This window comes from Puma concolor, chromosome B2 (assembly GCF_028749965.1).
Source record: "Puma concolor isolate L17-30 chromosome B2, mPumCon1.1.hap2, whole genome shotgun sequence".
Taxonomy (NCBI): domain Eukaryota; kingdom Metazoa; phylum Chordata; class Mammalia; order Carnivora; family Felidae; genus Puma; species Puma concolor.
The window spans coordinates 74227209-74249351 of NC_141671.1; the positions used below are offsets into that span (position 1 = coordinate 74227209).

The 22143-nt window shown below is 35.4% G+C and overlaps 1 long non-coding RNA gene and 1 pseudogene across 13 annotated transcripts in view; both read left to right on the forward strand.

Annotated features, from left to right (window-relative positions):
* Positions 1-22143, forward strand: part of LOC147581049 (uncharacterized) — a 530577-nt gene that overhangs the window by 468853 nt on the left and 39581 nt on the right. For 7 of the 13 annotated variants that reach the window (XR_015251357.1, XR_015251355.1, XR_015251354.1 and 4 more), the window contains one exon: positions 21419-21476. The exons of the other annotated variants lie outside the window; for them this stretch is intronic. This is a non-coding gene — a long non-coding RNA (uncharacterized LOC147581049). The remainder of the gene's footprint in view (positions 1-21418; positions 21477-22143) is intronic. 13 annotated transcript variants of the gene reach the window in all.
* On the forward strand, positions 8488-16094 carry LOC147581051 (heterogeneous nuclear ribonucleoprotein A1-like 2; annotated as a pseudogene).

Consider the following 22143-nt stretch of genomic DNA (forward strand, 5'->3'; position numbering starts at 1 on the left):
GACCCATAGGCACAGAGAGCTGCCCTGGGTTGTGTGAGGAGTGGCCTATTATATACTTTCAAGTTGGGAGGGAGTTAGGGATAGCATAAGTCTCTATGGAATTTGGAAGCAAGGTTTCCGGGACCTTGAGGGGCTAGCTGTTGTTAGGATAAGGTCATTTACTACTGTCTAGTAAAACTTCAGTCATGAGACCCTTCAGATATATATCAGTGGACCATACGTTTGGAAGATGATGGCTAACATAGCTTGGGGAGTAGAGATAAAGGAAGTTTCCGAGGGAACTTTTATATGTTAAAAGAGACTTACAGGATTCTGGAGGCCGGGCTAATGTTGAAATTGCCTTTGCCTTTAGCAAACTATTAACATGGAGGCAGTTGAGTTCCTAGAGGAAGGACTAGGCACTTACCAACGTCTCAAGGACTTACCAGTGGGCAATAGATTGTAAGGAAATATATATATATTTTTCTCTTGCCTTTGTTCTCCACATCACACTCAACTGAGTTGTGAATTCCAGTGATTCATAATTGTGCACCTGTAACAACAGAGTAAATTAAATAAAACATAATTTAAAAATAAAAGTAAACATGCCAATGAATTTTTGAGGTGCTGCTGATGATCAGTGATGATCAATTTTATATTGAAGTGGCTGGGAGGAGATATTTGAGATGGGCTGAGTTGACATTGACATTGCAATTTTTTGTTAAGTGGTTTAAGAATTCATGATCTTGGTCCAGGGCTGGTAACATTGTGCCATTTGCTTCTCCCTCACAAAAAAATGGTTCTTGATAATGTTCAAAGCAGTCAGGGTAACATGAGGGTTCTCATGAAATTGTAAAGCCTCAACTTTCTTAACTACAAGTAGGTGAAAAATAGATCAAAACTCTTTGATGGATGAGGGCAAAATATTTAGAGTTATATTTTTTCAAGATTATTATCCAAATTAGTTGTGTGGGAATCTATGTTGTTTACAAACTTATATATCATCACCTATGCAATAGAAATCATTTCTTTACCTATTTTTCAGTGATGTTCAAAGAATTAGAGGAAATAAATACAAATCATCCATATTTAAAAGAACATAAAATAAAATGAAGCATCATTTGGGTTTTGCTATAGAATGAGGTGTTCATCTAGGTGAATAATATAATCAATCAACTTTCTTCCTTTTTGTATTTAATAGAAGCATTTAAAAACTGCATGCATTACATGCTCTCTACAACAAACGGATTGTGGAACACTTTGTACACTTTAAAGTATCAATGTCATCATTAAAAATATGTTCTTATTGTTTGTACTTCAATGGAAAGATGTCCAAAGGGACTATTAGACTTCTAAGACATTTTGCCTCTATGATTCTTAAATCTGTTTTGTATAATTTTCTTTTTCTTTTCTCTCACATTTATGCAATGAACAGTTTTTTTTCACTGCATGTGTACCTGGTAACTACTTTTAAAATCTCTCATCCATTAGCACGTTTGTACTATGCTGCCCTAAATCTACTGTGAGCTGGAAAAAGAGAGTTAATTTTGCTAAATATGTGGCCAAATAAGAGAGAACATATGTTAATTAAAAACAAAAGAGCTGGGGCACCCGATTGGCTCAATCAGTGGAGCCTGTGACTCTTGATCTCAGGGTTGTGATTTTGAGCCCCACTTTGGTGTAGAGATTACTTAAAAACAAAAAAATCTTTAAACAAACAAACAAAAAGACCTGCCTATGAAATAAGAAGGTGAGGTTTAGAACTTTATATGCATGCTATTTTTGTTGACCCTTTTGTTGTCTCATTTTCTAGTTTATGTTTCTCAACACACTTTTCTATAGGTGAACATGTTCTATATATTAAGTTCTATTTTATTCAACAATCTCTGAGGTCACATTCTTTTTAGCAAAACATGATGTTAAGCCCTCTGAATGATGGAAATATGACAAAAGCAATTACACAAAGGGTTTATAATAAGGACAGAGATAAGCTTTCTTAATAATAGAATATTTATTGAGTTATTATAATATATAATGCCTTCTTTCAGGAGGTTACAATCTGTAGACAGAAATGTCTCTTTACCACAATAGAGAAATATTAAAATAGACATATAAAAAAGTAGTCTGAGGACGATATATAAGAATGAAGATAAGCAAGTAGAATTTTAAATTCAAAATGAAAAGTGAGGATATTTTAGTCTTAAGGATTAATTCAGAAATTCATAGAAACAGCCTAATCAATGTACAATTAAGTGATCTCTCTTTCTAGCTGTGCATATCCCATCTATAAAGACTACAATTTGGCCACCTTTCTTTTACAAACCCTAGCTAGATAGTTTAAAGTATTTGCTTTTTGTTAAGAAAATGAACTCATTCATATTCATTATAATTTTCCCATTAGCTCAATATCTTCTACAAATTTTTAATTAGATTTTTAAAAAAATATATTTGATTGAGCAAGTTTCTTTTTAATTACATCCTCACTAATTTATAAGTTCCATCATGTACCTCTATTTGACTACTATTTATCATTCTATCTTTAAAGGAATATTAAGTCTGTATTTTTCTACCATTAAATGTAAAGAATATCCTTCTTTATGAGGCTGATTTACTTACTTTCTTCTCTTTTCACCATTGAGATGAAACTTTTATATGGCTTTGATTTTCCCAATGATGTTTAATTGCAAAAACTTTAGGACTTTTAGTCTAAGTTAGTGTTTCTTCCCTTACTTTAGTGTGTGTGTGTCTGTGTGTGTGTGTGCGCGCGCGCGCATGTGTGAGATCTTTATTTAACACATTTTACAAATCTTCAATTGTACTATTATGATTACATTCATATACATCAGTCTATGATTTTTTCTAGATTTATTGTTCGTCATTATTTAGTATGATCTTTGTCTTTTCTATATTGGAAATTTTTCCTGATTTAGTTTAATTAGAATAGTTTCCTAATGATTTTCCTCATGTAGGGGACAGAGGTGACATCCATTCTGAGTCCTTCTATGTTAACAAAATCTTTCTTCAGCTCCAAAATGGGACTACTCTGGGTGTAGACTACTTGCACCATTGCACTGTTTTTCTTCACTGAGTTCTATAAGTTTTGCTCATTTAGATTCTAGCATTGTAGGTAGTAAATTAAAACATGGGTTTAATTTTCTTAAGTCAAATACTCTTTCTGCCCATAAGCAGTATGTATTATTTACAGTCAGGCTTAGCTTCAAGGAATATAGTACAGAAAAATAATAGCTTAAAACAGTAGATGTTTGTTTTTCTCCCATGTAAAAGAAATGGGAGATGAAAAGTCCAGTGATCTCTCTGTCTAGATGTGTATATCTCATCTAGATATACATGACTCATGTATACCTATCATGAGTACGTATCATTTCAGAGACTGGAAGTCTTTCATGCATTTCTCTAATATCCCCTAGGAGACAGATCTTGTCCTCGTCCAGTGTAGCTGCTAAAGCTCCAGTTATCAGATTATCATTCCAAGAAACAAGTTGAAAAAGGAGATGAAAATGTAACTTTTTTCTTTTATGAAATCAACCTTATTAAGGTATAAATTTCATAAAATAAAATGCACCTATTTTAAGTTTTCAGGTCAATGAATTTATCTGTATGAGCACTACTACAAAATTTCAAACATTTCCATCACTCCAAAGAGTTCTCTCATGCCACACCACTTAGCTACTTGAAGCCCAGTTCAAAACAAATGCTGATCTGATTTTTATTCGTATAGGATAGTATTGACTATTCTAGAATTTCATACAAATGAAATCGTACGGTATGTATTATTTTGTATCTGATTTCTTTTTCATGTAATGGTTTTGAGATTTATCAATTTTCTTATGTATTGGAAGTCTGCAGCTTTCAATTGCTAAATAGCCTTTTATTTCTAAGTTGTTCCCTTTACAATCCCCAGTAATTGTTTTTTGCCTGGTGTTGTGGTGTATCACCCTATGAAATTTAATATTCAGCCAATGACTCAAAGAAAACTCCATGCAGGTTTCTGAAGTTATTTTTTTTTATATTTCACTCCTCTCTAGAATTATGCTCTACAAATTTCAGATACCAACAATTTCTATTTTCTCAACTCAGTGAGATAGCTGATCTCTGAATTTTTCCTTTCCGCACTAATATCTAGATAGTACTCTCAGATAGAAAGCTGGGACAATTGTTGGACTTTCCTTCTTTTCATTCTTTCTGGGGTTATAATTCTATGGTGCCTCTTATCTAATGTCTACAAACAGATGCTTAGTTATTTAATTCAATTTTCTAGTTGTCTATGTTTGGAAAGCTAGTCTATTACTAGTTATTGCATATTGACTAGAAACTAAGAGAAAAGCCCTTACTGTTTAAGTAAACATTCTGGAAGTTCCACTTAACATGTCAGCTTATATTTCATTGATCAGAACTCATGGCTACATTCAGTTTATAAAGGAGACTTAGACAGAGATATAAGAAGTAGGGAGCAGTGGGATTTTAAAGGCAATTAGAAGGCACAATCACATGAAGCCTATATGATTTTCTGTTTATTTTAGGTTACATACACAGGAATATTGTCAGGGAAAATATATATAAACCTTTGGGAGGATGGAGAGACAAATAAGAGCAATAAAAATTATGACACACAAAGAAAGCTCAACTAATCTAGTAATCAAAGAAACGAAAATTAAAACCACAGCCATATAGGGGTAAACATTGAAAAGTCTGGCAATAAAATAGCAGAAAGGATATGAAACAATGTAAACTCTCACAAACTGCTAGTTGAAGTTAAAATTGGTACCACCACTTTGAAATACAATTTATAAATATCTAGTATAGATGAATATATGCATAATATATATTCCAGCCATTCCATTTCTAAGAATTTGCCTGAAAGAAACTCTTTCACAGAAACACAAGGAGACCTATAGGAGGACATTAATAGCAGCATTCTTTGTAATAGCCAAAAAACAAAACAAAACAAAACAAAAAAAAAACCAAAAAACTAAGTGCACACACAAAAAGGATAAATTGTGGTATACGATTATATTTCAATCAGTGAAATACTTCATAGCAGGACAAATGAACTAAGAGCTTCCATGGACCATAAATTTCTCTGCAAACTCATGTTAGTATGTTTGAAACCTCTCAACATGGAGGTAAACTTATTGTTGTCTTGTGGCTAGCATTGAATGGAGAAATGGTAGAAACTAGAATGAGAGTTTCTTCTTCAGAGATTTAGGGTCATTAGTTTAGGAAGTTGTGTTGAGGCTACTCTACTCTCAGGTACAAATGTATAGGTTATTCTCAGCCGACAAATATAATTCTCCTCCAATGTTTCCATTTCTACTAAGAGCTAGTCACCACAAATCCACAAGAGTAGCACCTCATCCATGCTCCAAATACATTGTCACACAGATCAAATCACTCCCTTCCTCCCACATAATATTAGTATAATGCTTCTATTCATGAACTTTGTTTCAGATTCCATTGGCAGTATAAGACTTTTATTTTTATTTTATTTTTTTTTTTCAACGTTTATTTATTTTTGGGACAGAGAGAGACAGAGCATGAACGGGGGAGGGGCAGAGAGAGAGGGAGACACAGAATCGGAAACAGGCTCCAGGCTCTGAGCCATCAGCCCAGAGCCCGACGCGGGGCTCGAACTCACGGACCGCGAGATCGTGACCTGACTGAAGTCGGACGCTTAACCGACTGCGCCACCCAGGCGCCCCGGCAGTATAAGACTTTTAAAGTACTTGGGGCTTTTCTATGTGCTATCTACCAAGATTTATTTTAAAGGTCTCAGCTATCTGCATCGAATCTCATATATGATATTTCCTTCAGGCTCTAATAATCAGCCATGATTAGGTGAGCAGTGGGGAGTGTAAGGGACAAGGTACCAGGCTCTTACAGAGGCTGCCATCTTCCTTCAGTTTATAAATTTATAACTCTTACTCTGCTTTCTAGTCTATAGACCATACCAAAAATAAATCATTACAGCCTCCTAAGACATCAGAGATGGCATTTAGGTTCTTACTAATATTAGGAAAAAAATGTTATTTTCAAAATATCAATGGTATTAAAGATCCACACCCTCCTTAGTGTCTGTTTTACTGATGACATGCCTGTGCTTTTTTGATATGTATTCTCAGCCATGCCCACTGCCAAGTGACACTGAAGTGTCTCTTTGCCCAAGCAATTTTACAGGCAATCTTCAACGATTATCTAATGATCGCTGCTTTCCCAATTTCATCCACCCTGCTTAATCACTGGAAAGATGTAGTTTTAATGTCAATAATAGAGATCTAATTTCACCAAGAGGAATGTAGTTCACACAAATAACTACATTTTTTTGCATGCCCAGTATAGATTCTCCTAAACAAAATAAATCAAAACATAAAATAAAACCTCCCAAAGTGCAGATAATCTTCCAAAACAATTCCAAAAATACATAGCAAGACTTTATGCTATCTACCTATTGAAAATTACCAACGGAGAGGACCAGTGAAAAGAATCTGTTTTGTCCATTACTGAATAGCATTGGAATTGTTAAAAAAAATAAGCCAACACATTTTTTGAAAAGGAACATCCATTGGCATTAGCTAATCTGAATCTATCCTTAAAATTTCAAATCAAGCAAGTGAAAATAATAATCCAGATGAATTGGCAATAAAAATTAGGCAGTATGTCTGTTTTTAACATTGACAGCTCCCAATATTTCCAATTTTATGAATAATTTACATCACAAATGTGTTGAAAAGGTAAAACACACACACACACACACACAAAACACAATGCCATATATATTGAAAAAATAGATTTATGGAGAAATGGTATTTTGTGCACCATATCTGGAGCAATACTTGAGTCTCCTAAACCTGGAATACTCCATTCTGAATATCTTCTATTTCTGCTTCTTTTCAGAGATCTCTGAATAGTTCTGTTTTATTTTTATTTTTTAATATTTATTTAATGTTTATTCATTTTTGAGAGAGCACAAGAAGGGGAGGGGCAGAGAGAGGGAGACAGAGGATCCCAAGTGGACTCTGCACTGACAGCAGCGAGCCTATGTGGGGCTCAAACTCATGAACAGTGAGATCATGACCTAAGCTGAAGTCAGACAGTCAACCGACTGAGCCACCAAGATGCCCATCTGAATAGTTTATGTTTTATACTTTCACACTCTTAATATGTAATTATTATAAAATAGCAAAACATATTGATATAAAAAAAAGCATTCTCTCAATGCGGTGGTTTCTGGACTTTGTTTCACAGGAGTATTAAATGGTTTTAAAAACCCAGTGCCAATGCTGAACCTCAAACTTATTAAATCAGAATATGTGGGAAGCAATGCAGGTATCAACAGTTTCTAAAGATTTCCCAGATGATTCTAATACATGGTGTATGGTTTGGGAATGACTGCTTTAATGTCTCCATCATGTAGTAGTTCAAATAAATGGCATTTTTATTTTACGTATACATTGTTATCCCTAACGTAATGTTTCAAAAATTTCTGGGGACCACTGGGTGGCTCAGTCAGTTGAACATCTCATTCTTATAAAAATTTTTTTTAATTTATTATTGAGAGACAGAGCAGGAGCAGGGGAGGGGCAGAGAGAGGGAGACACAGAATCTGAAGCAGGCTCAAGGCTCTGAGCTGTCAGCACAGAGCGCACCACAGGGCTCGAACCCACAAACCGGGAGATTATGACTTGAGCCGAAATCAGACGTTCAACCAAATGAGCCACCCAGGTGTCCTCGAACATCTCATTCTTGATTTTGGCTCAGATCTTGATCCCAGAGTCATGGGATCAAACCCCGTTTGGAGTCTGCTTAAGATTCTTTCCTTCTCTACCTCTTCCCCTCTCCTCTGTGCTCTCTCACTTTCTCTCAAATAGAAAAAAGAAAAAAAAAAGGAAGATGGGGTGCCTGGGTGTCTCCATCGGTTGAGTGTCAGACTTCGGCTCAGGGCATGATCTCACGGTCTGTGGGTTCAAGCCCCAGGTGGGGCTGTACTGACAGCTCAGAGACTGGAGGCTGCCTCCGATCCTGTGTCTCCCTCACTCTCTGCCCCTCCCCCACTCTCACTTTGTCTCCCTGTGTCTCTCAAAAATAAATAAATATTAAAAAATTTTTAATTAAAAAAAAAGAAGAAATTCTTAGCCAAGTGTTATGAGGTAGAGCCCAGCTATTGGTATTTTTTTCAAGGTTCTCCAAATTAGTCTAGTTTTCAAAATTGAGTTTGAGAACTCTGCCCCAAAGTGCTCAGTAACACCTTTCTAGCCTACACAAATGACCAGATGCAAACAAATGATCAGGTAAAACTTAAGTAATTTGTAGGATTATTTTCATGTAATTAATTTAGTATAATATACTAAATTATTTTCAAATATTTGTTTCCTCAGGAATGTCTCTTGGAAAATTATTAATATTATATATATATATATATATATATATATACTTAGATGATTATATTTTCAGTGGTGGGAAAAACTTCAAATCAACACAAGGTAAATGATCAAATGAAAAATGAAGTTAAAATTCTATTGGGAGAAATGAAGAGAAATTCTTTACAACTGCTCAGTGTGTCTTGGATTATTCCACTGCCTTTTACTGTCTGGTAGAACAGAAATGTTAATAGCTAAACAGCAAGGTAAAGGTAAGGCTTATAATCTCCAGTGAGCACAGGATTTGCTGAATATGAGCTTGAAGTCAATTGAAGTCTTGAGATTTCAGCACATGACTAAACTAGCATTAAAAATGAATGTTTCTTTTTTCATAATGGAACAAAGTCTGTACGTCACATCTAGAAATATCTGCCTTTATTTCAAACATATTTTCAATCAAAGAATTAAAGTCACTTGAATATTTACAGATAGGTAATTTGAAATCCTAGGTTTTGCAAGAAAGGAAACAGAGGTCCAAAAGACATGATTAATCTTGAGAATGCAATGTTTGTTAGTAGCTAAGCTGGGTCTGGGACCCTGATTTTCTGACTCTTTTTTTAAAATTTACATCCAAAGTAGTTAGTATATAGTGCAACAATGATTTCAGGAGTAGATTCCTTAGTGCCCCTTACCCATTTAGCCCATCCCCCCTCCCACAACCCCTCCAGCAACCCTCAGTTTGTTCTCCGTGTTTATGAGTCTCTTATGTTTTGTCCCCTTCCCTGTTTTTATACTATTTTTGTTTCCCTTCCCTTATCTTCGTCTGTTTTTTCTCTTAAAGTCCTCATATGAGTGAAGTCATATGATTTTTGTCTTTCTCTGACTAATTTCACTTAGCATAATACCCTCCAGTTCCATCCACATAGTCTGAGTCATCATATGATAGTACTTCATAGGCCAGACAATGGAAGACTATAAACAGGGCACAAGCTGATGGAAAATGGAAAATGATGTCTTCCAGATTATACATGCTATCTTTATAATGCAGTTGAGCCTGAAAATCCATCTGAATTAATAAATGAATGAGAAGTAGACAATAAATCACCAAGTGATTCCTTTACACTTTGGTTCCAAAAAAAAAAAAAAAAGTTTATATTCTTTGAGAGACATTAGGGGACTTATTCTATTGTCATTCTGTTTCTAGACACCCAAATACAAATAGAGCATCCACTTCAGAACATGGGTGATATAGATGATATGCAACCAGAACATACCTGGTCAACTATATTGGCTTTTAATGGCAATGATTGGAATGGCTATGGCTTCTGGGGACTAGTTAATGAATACAGAGTGACTGGTTAAGGCTCTTACCTTATCACTTATTAAAGGTTTTGTATATTACTGTTAAAAAAGTTATTAAAAAGCACACAATTACAAAAATGCTCTATAAAACAAACAAAAAATGTAATGAATAGGACAAAAAAAAGCAATAAGACAAAAGGTTGACACCACTGAAAGTTTAATTGTTAAATTGCAAGAATATGCTAGGCCTTGTTGAAACAAGTATGTGCTAGTAGTTAAGAATTAAAAAGGTAGGCTTTGAAATATGAAATATTTTAAGCAAAAAGGGGAAAGGAGATTGCAAGGCGTTTGCATTATTTTTACAGTGCGGTTAAATAGTAATCACACTTAAATATACACAATGCTAGAATGCATCCAAGCTTTCGCATGTCAACACTCATACCATTCATGGTTTCTGAAGATTTGTAAACCATAATAAACTGCTTTGACCCTAATAAATGACACTTACAGATGTACTACATAAATAGAACAATCATGTGTTAGAAGGCATTTTTGTTTGTTACAAATCTAGCTCACTCTGTACATCATTTGGAAATTTATTTATACTTTATAGCCCTAAACACCTGATTGATTATTCTACAAAATGAATGGTTGTTAAACCATTCATAAAGTCAACAGAATTTATAATAATAATTTGGTATTAGTAAACCAAGTCCAAAGCTAACCAGGAATAAATGAGAAACCTCTAACTTATATCTTTAATACTACAGTATCCTATGTCATAATATAATTATGTGGCCATTAGTGTGGCACTTAGAACAGTGTAAAATACCAACTGATACTGATGAGTATTTTCAAGTGTTGAAGACTAAAGAAGCATCAGTAGTGACCCAACTGGTAAGAACTTTTGGGCTGCTGTAGTGTTATGTTTTTCCCGCTTAAACTTTCACCATGTATCTTTTGTTTTTAGACCATCAATCAGTGTGATATGAGCACTAAGTAAAACCAGACAAAATTTGTCGCTTTCAATACTCAATGGACTTTATAGTAACATGTGGTAAATATGTGCCCCATGAAATGCATCTTGATTCCAATACTCTGGTGACTTAAGGGCCTCCAGGCATCTGGTCTTCTATTCAGTTCATTAGATGGCTCATTTTTAATGCACACTTTATTTGTAAAGTTCAATTTGTTGAATTAAAATTAAATTGTAAAGTTCATTTTAATTTCATTAAAATGAAAATGAAATGATATCCATGGTAAAAATGTTGTTCATAAATATGAAGTTGATGATGATGAGTGGCAACATTAAAGAAGGATTGTCTCCACGTTCCAGTGGGAATTGTAAATACTTGCTGAAACTACTCACAGAACTGGATTTTCCAGAAGGAAAGTGGAATGTTTCAACAAATTTGTGATTTCACCTGCTAATCAATCCAGCAAAGTATTAAAGATGGGATGATGTGAGAGTGACAAATTATGCTTAAAATAAAACAGTATTTCCCCCATTATTTTCCACTTCTATTGAGCCCTTCTTTCAGATGAAACTGTGTCATTTTTAAAATGAAAAAAACTTCAGTCTAAACTATCTTGTTGGCAAGTTAGGAAATGCACCCTTGTTGCCAGCCGGCAATACAAGTCAAAAACTCAGACTTTCTCCAAGTGACATATTTCCCAAATTCTCAAACATCAACACACACTTCAAGATCCATGGTAGCATTCCAAGCAAGGTCAAGGTAGGATATTGACTGGAAGAGAAGAGGGAGGGAATTCCATCCCTCATAGAAGGAATGACACAAACAAAGGCTCAAAGATAGCAAAGTGGAAAGTATGTTTGGAAAATGGAGCGCGATTCAGTGTGCCCAATGAATAGGGCTCTTGTGGTTGGAAATAAAAATGAGAAAGCAGTTTCTGTACTGATAGTCGAAACTTCACATGTGAGACTAAGGAATTCTGAGTTTGTTTGTGGGATACGTGAATCATTGAAGAGTTTTGAATAAAGTGAGGAAATAACTCTGAACAAAGTCAGAGCTCACATTGGCTTGAACATGTATGAAAGATCAAAGGAAAAATCTTGTGTTTTAATCTTGTCAAATGTTTGCTAAAGGTTCGAAGTACTCAATGAAGATGTAGCAAAAGCATCATCACTGGTGGGAGGATATGGCCCATCTTGACCTTTCACATTTGGAATCACAAGGTAGAAAGGGGTTTTGCAAAAGTGATGAAATTAAAAAACTATATGATTACTAGAGAACATTTTTGATTTCCAGCCTAGTATTAGTGCAAGGTTAATCCTAATATTGAACACAATTGTGTCTTTTCAGACTTGTGATTCTAATAGCAGACCTAATAGATGAGTTCTCAAGGCAACTTGAATATAAAACAAAGGATACACAGAGACACTTCTAAATATATTCTCTTCCTCTTCTCATATAGGAAAGTGGCATTTATGGCAGAGATAGGAGAAAGAAAAAATACCAAACATCTTTGGCTTTTGATAGTTGGGAATAAAAAGTACACATTTTAAAACAAACAAAACAAATAAACTTCACTTTCATACAGTTTTGCATCCAAATACATTTCTTATTCAGAGAACTTAATTTTTTTTCTAAAAAATGATATCTAATGATATATCTAATAGGTATGCTCTAAAAGCTTTAGGAAGGTAATATCCTGTGACCTCAGATTAACCGATAACTGAGAAGAAATTCTAAAAGGAAATATGGTGACCCTATGGCATGCAAATTTGGTGATGTTGGTTTTATTTCAAATAAACTGACCGCTCAAGAGAAGTAAAGCCTTTGTAGTTAATGGCCCTTCTGGGGAGGCAATGTGGTTTGGAGGTCTAAGACTTGAAATCAGTATCCTCACATTTATTAACAAAAATTTCTTTCTTGGTCAAAGACAATGTCCTTCCTATCTTTCCAACAATGTGTTAAAAGGATCAAATATTTTATAGAATATGAAAGTGATATTTCAATTATTATATTCTTTTTTAAAAGCATTTATTCGTTTTGAAAGAGAGAGAGTGTGTGTGTGCGTATGTGCACACAAACGGGGGTGGGGAGGGGAAGCAGAGAGAGAGAGAGAAAGAGAGAATCCCAAGCAGGCTCCACTCTGTTAGAGCAAAGCCCAATGGGGGGCTGGAATCCACGAACTGTGAGATCATGATCTGAGCCAAAATCAAAAGTGGGAGACTCAACTGACTGAGACACCCAGGCACCCCTCAATTATATACTTGAGTGAAAGTTAATATTCAACAAGAATATTTTTAAAAGAAATAAAATTTTTAGTATTATTAATAGTTTATAATAGACATAAAATATATGTACACATAAAAGCTATTATGACTGAGTGCCTGTCATAATACATTTGTCTAAACCCATAGGATATACAACATTAAGAATGAAGCCAATGAGGGGCGCCTGGGTGGTTCAGTCAGTTAAGTGTCTGACTTCAGCTAAGGTCATGATCCCATGGTTCATGGTTTCCAGCCCCACTTTTGGCTCTGTGCTGACAGCTCAGAGCCTGGAGCCTGCTTCAGATTCTGTGTATCCCTCTCTCTGCCTCTCCCCTACTCATGCTCTCTCTCTCTCTCTCTCTCTCTCTCAAAAATAAATTTAAAAAGACATTAAAGAACAAAAAAAGAATGAAACCCGTGTAAACTATGAGCTTTGGATGATTATGATGTGTCAGTGTAGGCTCATCAGTTGTAACAAATGTACTCTGCTGGGGGATGTTGATAATGGGGGAGACTGTGCATGTATGTGGGTGGGCATATGAGAAATCTCTGTACCTTCCTCTCAATTTTACCATGAACCTAAAACTGCTCTAAAAAATAAAATATTAAAGAAGAAAAAAAATGAGAGGAGCTCTGCCTTATCTGATTAGTTCATATTATTAGTTCATATTTTGTGTCACTCTACTTTTTAGAAATAATTGGTAACGTTCAAACTATATTTCTTGTCCCTTAGTGCCTAGTAAACATGCCACTGCAGCCTACACTAATGTTTGTTTTACATAACGAAATGTTTTTCATAAAAAAATGATGATCTTATTCTTGTCAGGTCAAGTCATACCTGCAGTTTGGGGTAACATATTGTAACACGAAAGTTGATATGATGATCTTTTCCAGAAACAGATAGCTGGAAGATCGAGGGACTCAAAAAAGTACCACATGAAATGTGTTGAAAGAAATTGAAAATTGTTAGGCTGGAAGAAAATGTAGAAACTGAATGATTTAGCTTATTCCATTTAATTTGCAGAGTGCTGACAAATAGACAATGAATCACAATTTCAGGAAGGCAAAGATAAAGAATGATAATCTAAATTAGATAATGTTTAAGCTTGGAAGGCTTATGCAGTAAAGAGTTTTATAGCCACAGGTGATTTTAGCACATGTTGAAATATTGTAGAGGAAATGTTTGTATTTAGCAGATATTTGGAGGAAAGTGAATAAGTGAATAATATAGAGTTTTCAGACTTTTTAGAAATATGTTGCGGTACAGCTATGTTGCAAACTTTCAAAGTCTTTTCTTTTCTCAAAATGCTCAAATTCGGCCTTCAAAGTTTTAAACATTATCAACACCAATATCTGACCCATTAGAATCTTGGCATCAGATGTTCCATCTTCATAGTCTTGAAGTTCACTTTAAAAACTTTCTATGATTCGCTTTCTGCCCACGGACGCTGCAGAGTAAGCATTGTTAAAGTGTCTCCTCCCACTGCTGTCATGACTAAGTCAGAGTCTCCTAAAGAGCCTGAACAGTTGCAGAAGTTCTTCATTGGAGGTTTGAACTTTGAAACAATGAATGAGAGTCTGGGGGGGCCATTTTGAGCAATGGGGAAGTCTTATGGATGATGTGGTAAAATGAGAGATCCAAACAGCAAGCGGCTCAGAGACTTTGGGTTTGTGATGCGTGTCACTGCGGAGGAGATGGATGCAGCCATGAATGCAAGGCCACAGAAGGTGGGTGGAAGAGTTGTAGAACCAAAGAGGGCTGTCTCGAGAGAAGATTCTCAAAGACCTGGTGCCCACTTAACTGTGAAAAAGACTTTTGTTGGTGGCATTAGAGAAGACACTGAAGAACATCTAAGAGAGGATTTTGAAAAATATGAGAAAATTGAAGTGATTGAAATCATGACTGACTGAGGCAGTGTCAAAAAGAGAGGCTTTGCTTTTGTAACATTTGATGACCGTGACTCCATAGACAAGGCTGTCATTCAAAAATACCATACTGTGAATGGCTGCAACAGTGAAGTAAGGAGAGCTCTATCTAAGCAAGATATGGCCAGTGCTTCATCCAGCTGAAGAGGTCAAAGCGGTTCTAGAAACTTTGATGATGGGTCATGGAGGTGTTTTTGATGTGAATGACAACTTTGGTCATGGAGGAAACTTCAGTTTTGGTGGACAAGGTGGCTTTGGTGGCAGTAGGGATGACCATAATGGATTTGGTAATGATGGAAGCAACTTTGGAGGTGGCAGAAGCCATAATAATTTTGGTAATCACAACAATCAAACTTCAAATTTTGGACCCATTGAAAGGAGGAAATTTTGGAGGGAGAAGCTCTGGTCCCTGTGGTGGTGGAGGTCAATATTTTGCCAAACCATGAAACTAAGGTGGCTATGGCAGTTCCAGCAGCAGCAGTAGCTATGGCAGTAGCAGAAGGTTTTAATTACTGCCAGGAAACAAAGCTTAGCAGGAAAGAAGAGCCAGAGAAGTGACAGGGAAGCTACAGGTTACAACAGATCTGTGAACTCAGCCAAGCACAGTGCTGCCAGGGCCTAGCTGCTAAAGAAGACATGTTTTAGACAATGTGTATGGGCAAAAAACTCGAGGAGTGTCACTGTGATTCATTGTATAAAAGGTTATTTTATTTTCTATTCTGTGGGAAGTGTAGAACATTCCAACAAAGGTTTTAATGTAGAATTTTTTTTTGCACCCACCCATGCTGTTGATTGCTAAGTGTGTGTGTGTGTGTGTGTGTGTGTGTGTGTGTGTATACACTTTTTTTTTAATGTGCTGTGTGAAGTTACTCTACTCTGAAGCCATCTTGGTAAACTATCACAACAGTGTAAGGTTAGAATTCCTTCAGGGTCATGCCAGGTTTCATTTGAAATTTATTTGCAACCCGCTTGGGCACAGAAGCCACTGTCTCCACAAACGTTGGTGTAGTTGAAGTGTCAGTTAATGTGTTGTGACTTTTACCATCAAAAAGGTCACCCAAGGAAGTCCTGGAGATTATTTGTTTATCAACATGATTGTTGGTACATCCTATGCAATGTATCGGAATTGAATTATGGTATCAGATAAAATTATAGATTGGGAAAAAATGAAAACTTTCTATGATTCATTGAATATATCATAAATTATTATCTTTACCAATTTGTACCAGCTAATTGTATCTATTTATTTACTCATGATCATGCATTTTTTTTTTTTTTTTTTTAAATTTTTTTTTTTTCAACGTTTTTTATTTATTTTTGGGACAGAGAGAGACAGAGCATGAACGGGGGAGGGGCAGAGAGAGAGGGAGACACAGAATCGGAAACAGGCTCCAGGCTCCGAGCCATCAGCCCAGAGCCCGACGCGGGGCTCGAACTCACGGACCGCGAGATCGTGACCTGGCTGAAGTCGGCCGCTTAACCGACTGCGCCACCCAGGCGCCCCGATCATGCATTTTTAAATTTTTAGATTTTTAAATAAAGACTCCACCATTGCAGGCTGAACATAAAGAAACTTTAGAGATTCTAAACAGAGAAAAGCGTTTCTTCTACCCTTTCCACACAATAAATGAAGTGGACAATATTTCAAGCTTTGAAAATTTTGTGAATTAAATAACAAACAGTGATACTTTTTTATTAAAATTGCTTTTTAAGCTTTTACAGGCTGCTAAAATGGCTAACAATTGAAAGTAGATTCAGTTAGTTTAAATCAGTAAATTAACATTTCAACATATTATATTTGTGAATACAAGTACATTTTAATTCATGCATATAATTACTTTAATTATTACACTGAAGCTCTTAAAATCCTTACCCAGACTTTTTAAAAAAGACATTATTCAGCAAAGTGCTATTACATGTTATCTCTAAGTGTTTGATTTCTAGATGTGTTTAAAGAGATTTAGTAAGAGATTTATTAAAGGTTTATAAAGTTAGGTTTGACAAATATTTTCTTTTATTTGGGGGGGGATTGCACTTAACAGAGGGAATTTTAATTTAAACTATGAAAAATGTCAATCACTGATATTTTCTTGGGCCTAAATACCATCTCAGTACTAATAGAGAAAAAGCACACATAGTAAGTTCTTAAAAATAATAACTGTAGGGGCGCCTGGGTGGCGCAGTCGGTTGGGCGTCCGACTTCAGCCAGGTCATGATCTCGCGGTCCGTGAGTTCCAGCCCCGCGTCGGGCTCTGGGCTGATGGCTCAGAGCCTGGAGCCTGTTTCTGATTCTGTGTCTCCCTCTCTCTCTGCCCCTCCCCCGTTCATGCTCTGTTTCTCTCTGTCCCACAAATAAATAAACGTTGAAAAAAAAATTAAAAAAAAAAAAAAAAACTGTATTTGATTAGCTTCCATTATATAAAAGTAAAAATATTTATAAATATACCTAAATTAGTATATAATGCATATTAAAAATTTTTTATTAAAATAGCTTTTGGCAGCATATGTAAAATATTTTATACCATTAGGTGTTATAAAATATTTTACACTATTAGATGAATAGCTTTGATGTAGAATGTAAGATACTAATTTAATTTATATACTTTATATATATATATAGACTACATTATTATGGATTAAATGACTAAATCATTTAATGACATGAAGCTTAATTTATTTTAAAATGGGTTGAAATACATCATATGTAGAATTTTAAAAATAACTTCTTCCTAGTCTCCATTTGATTTGTAAAAAAGTGATAAACTAAGTAATTTTAAAATGACTTATGAGAATTTTGAATTAATATTTACTGAGCTCAAACCCACACTTGAGTCAGTTTATCATCGATATTTAAGGAAAATTCAATTCCTCTAGAAAATAATCTGGCTGTAACTGCACACAGAAGAAGGGACCAGACCAGTCACCATTGTTTTGATCCCCTCATGGAAATTCTTGCCATTTTATCTGCCTTCCTTAGTTTCTGAATCCTTGGAGAAATAAATTAGAGGTAGAAGTGGTATGAGGAATAAAAATGAGCCTAATTATTGCAGTGACAGTAGTAAAGATTTTTAAATATTAAGGATAATAGAGTACTTTATTCCTAAACCTTTTCCTCCTCAAATTTCCTCTAATAGTTCAGATTAGAAGAATTGTGGAACTTCACCAGTTTTCTTTCTTCTTTCCTACCCCTATCACAACTTTGTCATCAAATACTCTTACTCTTTTTATTATTTTGCTTTATTTCCAGTTTAGAGAAGAAGAAATACTTTGGATAAGAATCACAGTTACACTGTCATGCTTAGTAAAACCTAAATGAAATCACATCTCAAGTGCCTTATTAATCATCCGAGTTAGAAAATTTTGGGACAAGTGATAATCGCAGTTCTCATAACACAAAATCCATGTGTGTACACATACATAAACTGTTAAATGAGAAACAGAAAGATTTGATTGTGTTTGTAATTATTCACAAGATAGACAAAAGAAATGTTTTACCAAGGAAGTTTATAGTATAAAGAAAAGTAATGTGGATTTAGGATGTCCATTCAGATCGGTAGCGATTAATGGTCACTTTAAGGCTAAAAAACAAGCATTTAAAACGAATCCCCCTTGATCACTCACACCCTGATAAGCCATAGTGGAATTAGGCATTTCTATAATTTCTGGACTGCCACATTAAGTTATGTGCATGCAAAATCAGGTTGTTTAGAGCTCATGTACCAACAGCCTCAGGGGACTGAAAGTAATTGCTCTATTTAGAAGGTGGAATGCAGTTTTGGGTCTTCTATTCCTACTGCATTAGGACCAGGACTGTACCAACTTGCTATAATTTAAAGCCATTATTGAAATCCTCATAGCATGAGATAATTCCTTTCACATCTTTGAAAGCCTTGATACAAAGCGGCTTATATCCCAGGATTTTCTCCACAATGACATAGTTGTTCACATAATGTGTAGCCCAGAAAATATGTTCCATTATTATTGAATGCTTATTGAGTAGCTATAATGGCCAATTTTTGGCATATATTCAATATGAGCACAGCTGAGGAGGACCATCAAATTTGATGAAAAGACAAAATCAACCTAATCTGGTGGTAGTTTGAAATGCATCATAACAGCTTCTCTCTTTAATGAAAGAGAACTTGATTATATCACACAAAGAATTTTACCAAAAAGACCTCCACTCTAATGTTATGGACTTGGGTAGAGCAGACAGACCACAGAATAGTTCTGTTAATACTATGTTATCAGATTTGAATCACATATCAGTCAGGACTCCAATGAGAACCAGATGATATACTCAAAGAGATAATTTGAGGCGCACTCACATGGGATTCAATTGCAAATATATCAAGTTTGTAGAACAGAAGAAGCCCAGTAATACAGCATAATAGCATCTAAGTTTTTACCACTCCTAGGACAAGGGAACAAGGGAAGCACAGAGTTCTTGGGTCTCTGAAGCAGATAGTTTTGTAGACTCCTCTGTGGTCTTCAGTGGAAGGACACGTTCAGCTCACTGCAAATGCTTAGTGGGGGAAGCCCAGAGCAAAAAATACCCTGACCTTCTCCCTTCCTTTAATCTCCTGCTGGCCTTTCTAAACCCAACAGAAGCCAGGGGATGTGGGTGAATTTTTTTTTAAGTTTATTTATTTATTTTGAGAGAGATAGTGTGCAGGAGGGGCAGAGAGAGAGAGAGAGAGAGGAAGAATCCCAAGCAGGATCTGCACTGTCAGTGCAGAGCCCCATACAGTGCTCAAACTCATTAACCGTGAGATCATTACCTGAGCCGAAATCAAGAGTCAGATGCTTAACTGACTGAGCCACCCAGGCACTACCCAGGTACACCTAATATGTTCCACAAAGGTGAGTCTTCTAGGGCAGCAAACAAGATGAGGCAAAGTAGAGAGAGGACATAGGAGAACACACAATAAGGAAAGTATTAAAATAAAACAGAACCCCAAAAAAACACTTTTTTTTTCAGAATGCAAAATGAAACACATTGCCTTCTAAAATTTGGAAAATAAGTAAAGTACATATTGGTGCAGACATCCCTTTTTAGCAGTTACTCCTCTCCCTGTTGAAAGTAGGAAAACAATAGCAAAAACAATAATAAGAGCAAAAGCAAAAAAAAAAAAAAAAAGCAAATGAAAGTCTTTAAGCACACTTTAAAAGTGTAGAAATTAGGACGGTCTTCGGGGTTGGTTTGATTTTGTGACTCAAATGATGACACTAAAGACACAATTTCTCTTTGTTTCTCTGCTTGCCCCATAGCGTCAATGTTAGCATAAAGTTGACACTTCATGGTGGCAAAATGGCTGCAACACTTCCAGGTTTCACACTTGTGTACCCCAACATGTGGAAGAAAAATGCAAAGAGAAATCTGTCCACTGCCATTTTTTTTTTCACCCACAGCTTCCAGAAAATTTCCACCTATATCTATGTGGTCTGAATTGAATCACTTGAACCAATATCTGTAGTTAAAGGAAGGAGAACCATATGCAGATTAGTTTGGGAAGAGGTTATTGAAAGCCATAATACTGACAGAGAAACAAGATTTCCATTCCTCAAACTGATGGCCAACTCAGCATTACTTCCAAGGGCATATGGCAGGACACCTAGGAATAGGCAGAATTAATGTTGTGGAGACAGTATCAATATGTAGTATTGCTCCCTTTATTCTCCACAACCCCTTTAACACATGAAGAAATAGGCCTAAACAGATTAAACAGTAACATTTCCTGATGGCATTTAGTTGTTAAATAATGGGGCTGGATTTATGTTTTTAATTTTCCAGTTCAAAAGCATACATTTTCCAACCATTAAAAATTGCTGTAAGAAGTAATTATTTGGTATATAAAGTATCCCATAGTCTTCTGAGTAAGGGTTTGTAAAATATAAAGTATGGGGATCAAAAGCATAGATAGAATGGATAATTGCAGTAAACCCACTTTAAGAAAGCATTTTTTTTAAATATAAGCTCTAATTAATCAATTTTATAATAGATTAAGGACTAAGGTTCACTGACATATTTTTGGAAACAAAATTTCGAACCATCAGAGCAACTCAGAGCAAGAACTACTACTGTTCAGGGGCACCTGAATGTCTCAGTCAGTTGGGTGTCCACCTCTTAATTTTGGCTCAGGTCATGATCCCAAGGCTATGGGATCAAGCCCCATGATGGGCTCCACGCTGAGCATGGAGCCTGCTTAAGATTCCGTCTCTTCCTCCCTTTGCTCCTCTCCCCTACTCGGGTTCTTTCTCTCTCTAAAAAAAACAAAAAGCAAAAAACTACTATTCAGTTAGTAGAACATATATAAATTACAGACAGGAAGGAGTACTTATGGTGCAACTATCATTTGTATGGGTGAAATACTAAGTTTTAATATATACCTAAATATACATATATATTTTTGATCTCCTGAACTATATTGCCTAATTTATCATTATCCTAATTTTTCTCTATGTTTTTGTTTGTGCCTTTGAATGTTTATTCCTGGTAGATGGTTGTTTTATATTTAATCAAATCTACAAAATATGTAACTCTGAAGATGTTTAAATGTATCTTTTTTCTATTTATGTCCTGATATCCTGTTAGGCCAAATTAGGAATCTAAGTGCTCCTTCTTACCATCTCCTCTAAGCCTTCTGAACTAGGTAAGTATAAAGTGCTAAGCAAAACACACGCGCGCACACACACACACACACACACACACACCAAACAGACCAAAAAACCCCAACTCTCATTCCTTAAGGACAGTGTTACTTCTGCAAAAAGCAAAGAGATCAAAGAAAAAGTTAGAAGTAAAATGTCAGATCTTATAGTTTCAGAAACAGTTTCTCTCACACCAAGACAAATTTTATCCTTTGTAATACACTGCATGCCTCTAAATAAAGTTCAAAAAACATCATATAGATGAAATGTTTGATTCAATATCATGTCCCCTGGGAATTAATAAGGGTTTACAACATACTTCTAATCCCTAGACATTGGACACAATTGGGCTTACTGCTGAAGTATAAATGAATAAAATATTTGGGAAACAAGAAGCACAATGTACTAGTACAATGTTAGATCTCATTGTAGGTGCCAATTAGACTTTTTCTTTGATTTTAATTTATTTTTATATAAATTGGTACAAAGTTTTATAACATAGCAGTGTAATTCCTGCCCTTTCCAGGAGTAGAGAAAAGCAATTGGTGTTCAGATTTGAAAGTTGTGGTATTGTGGGATAAAATATAGGGAAGAAGCATGTTGTGATGCTCCCCCAAACGCTGCTTATTATGGCCATGTCGTAGAGACAAAACACTTCTTTTATTAATA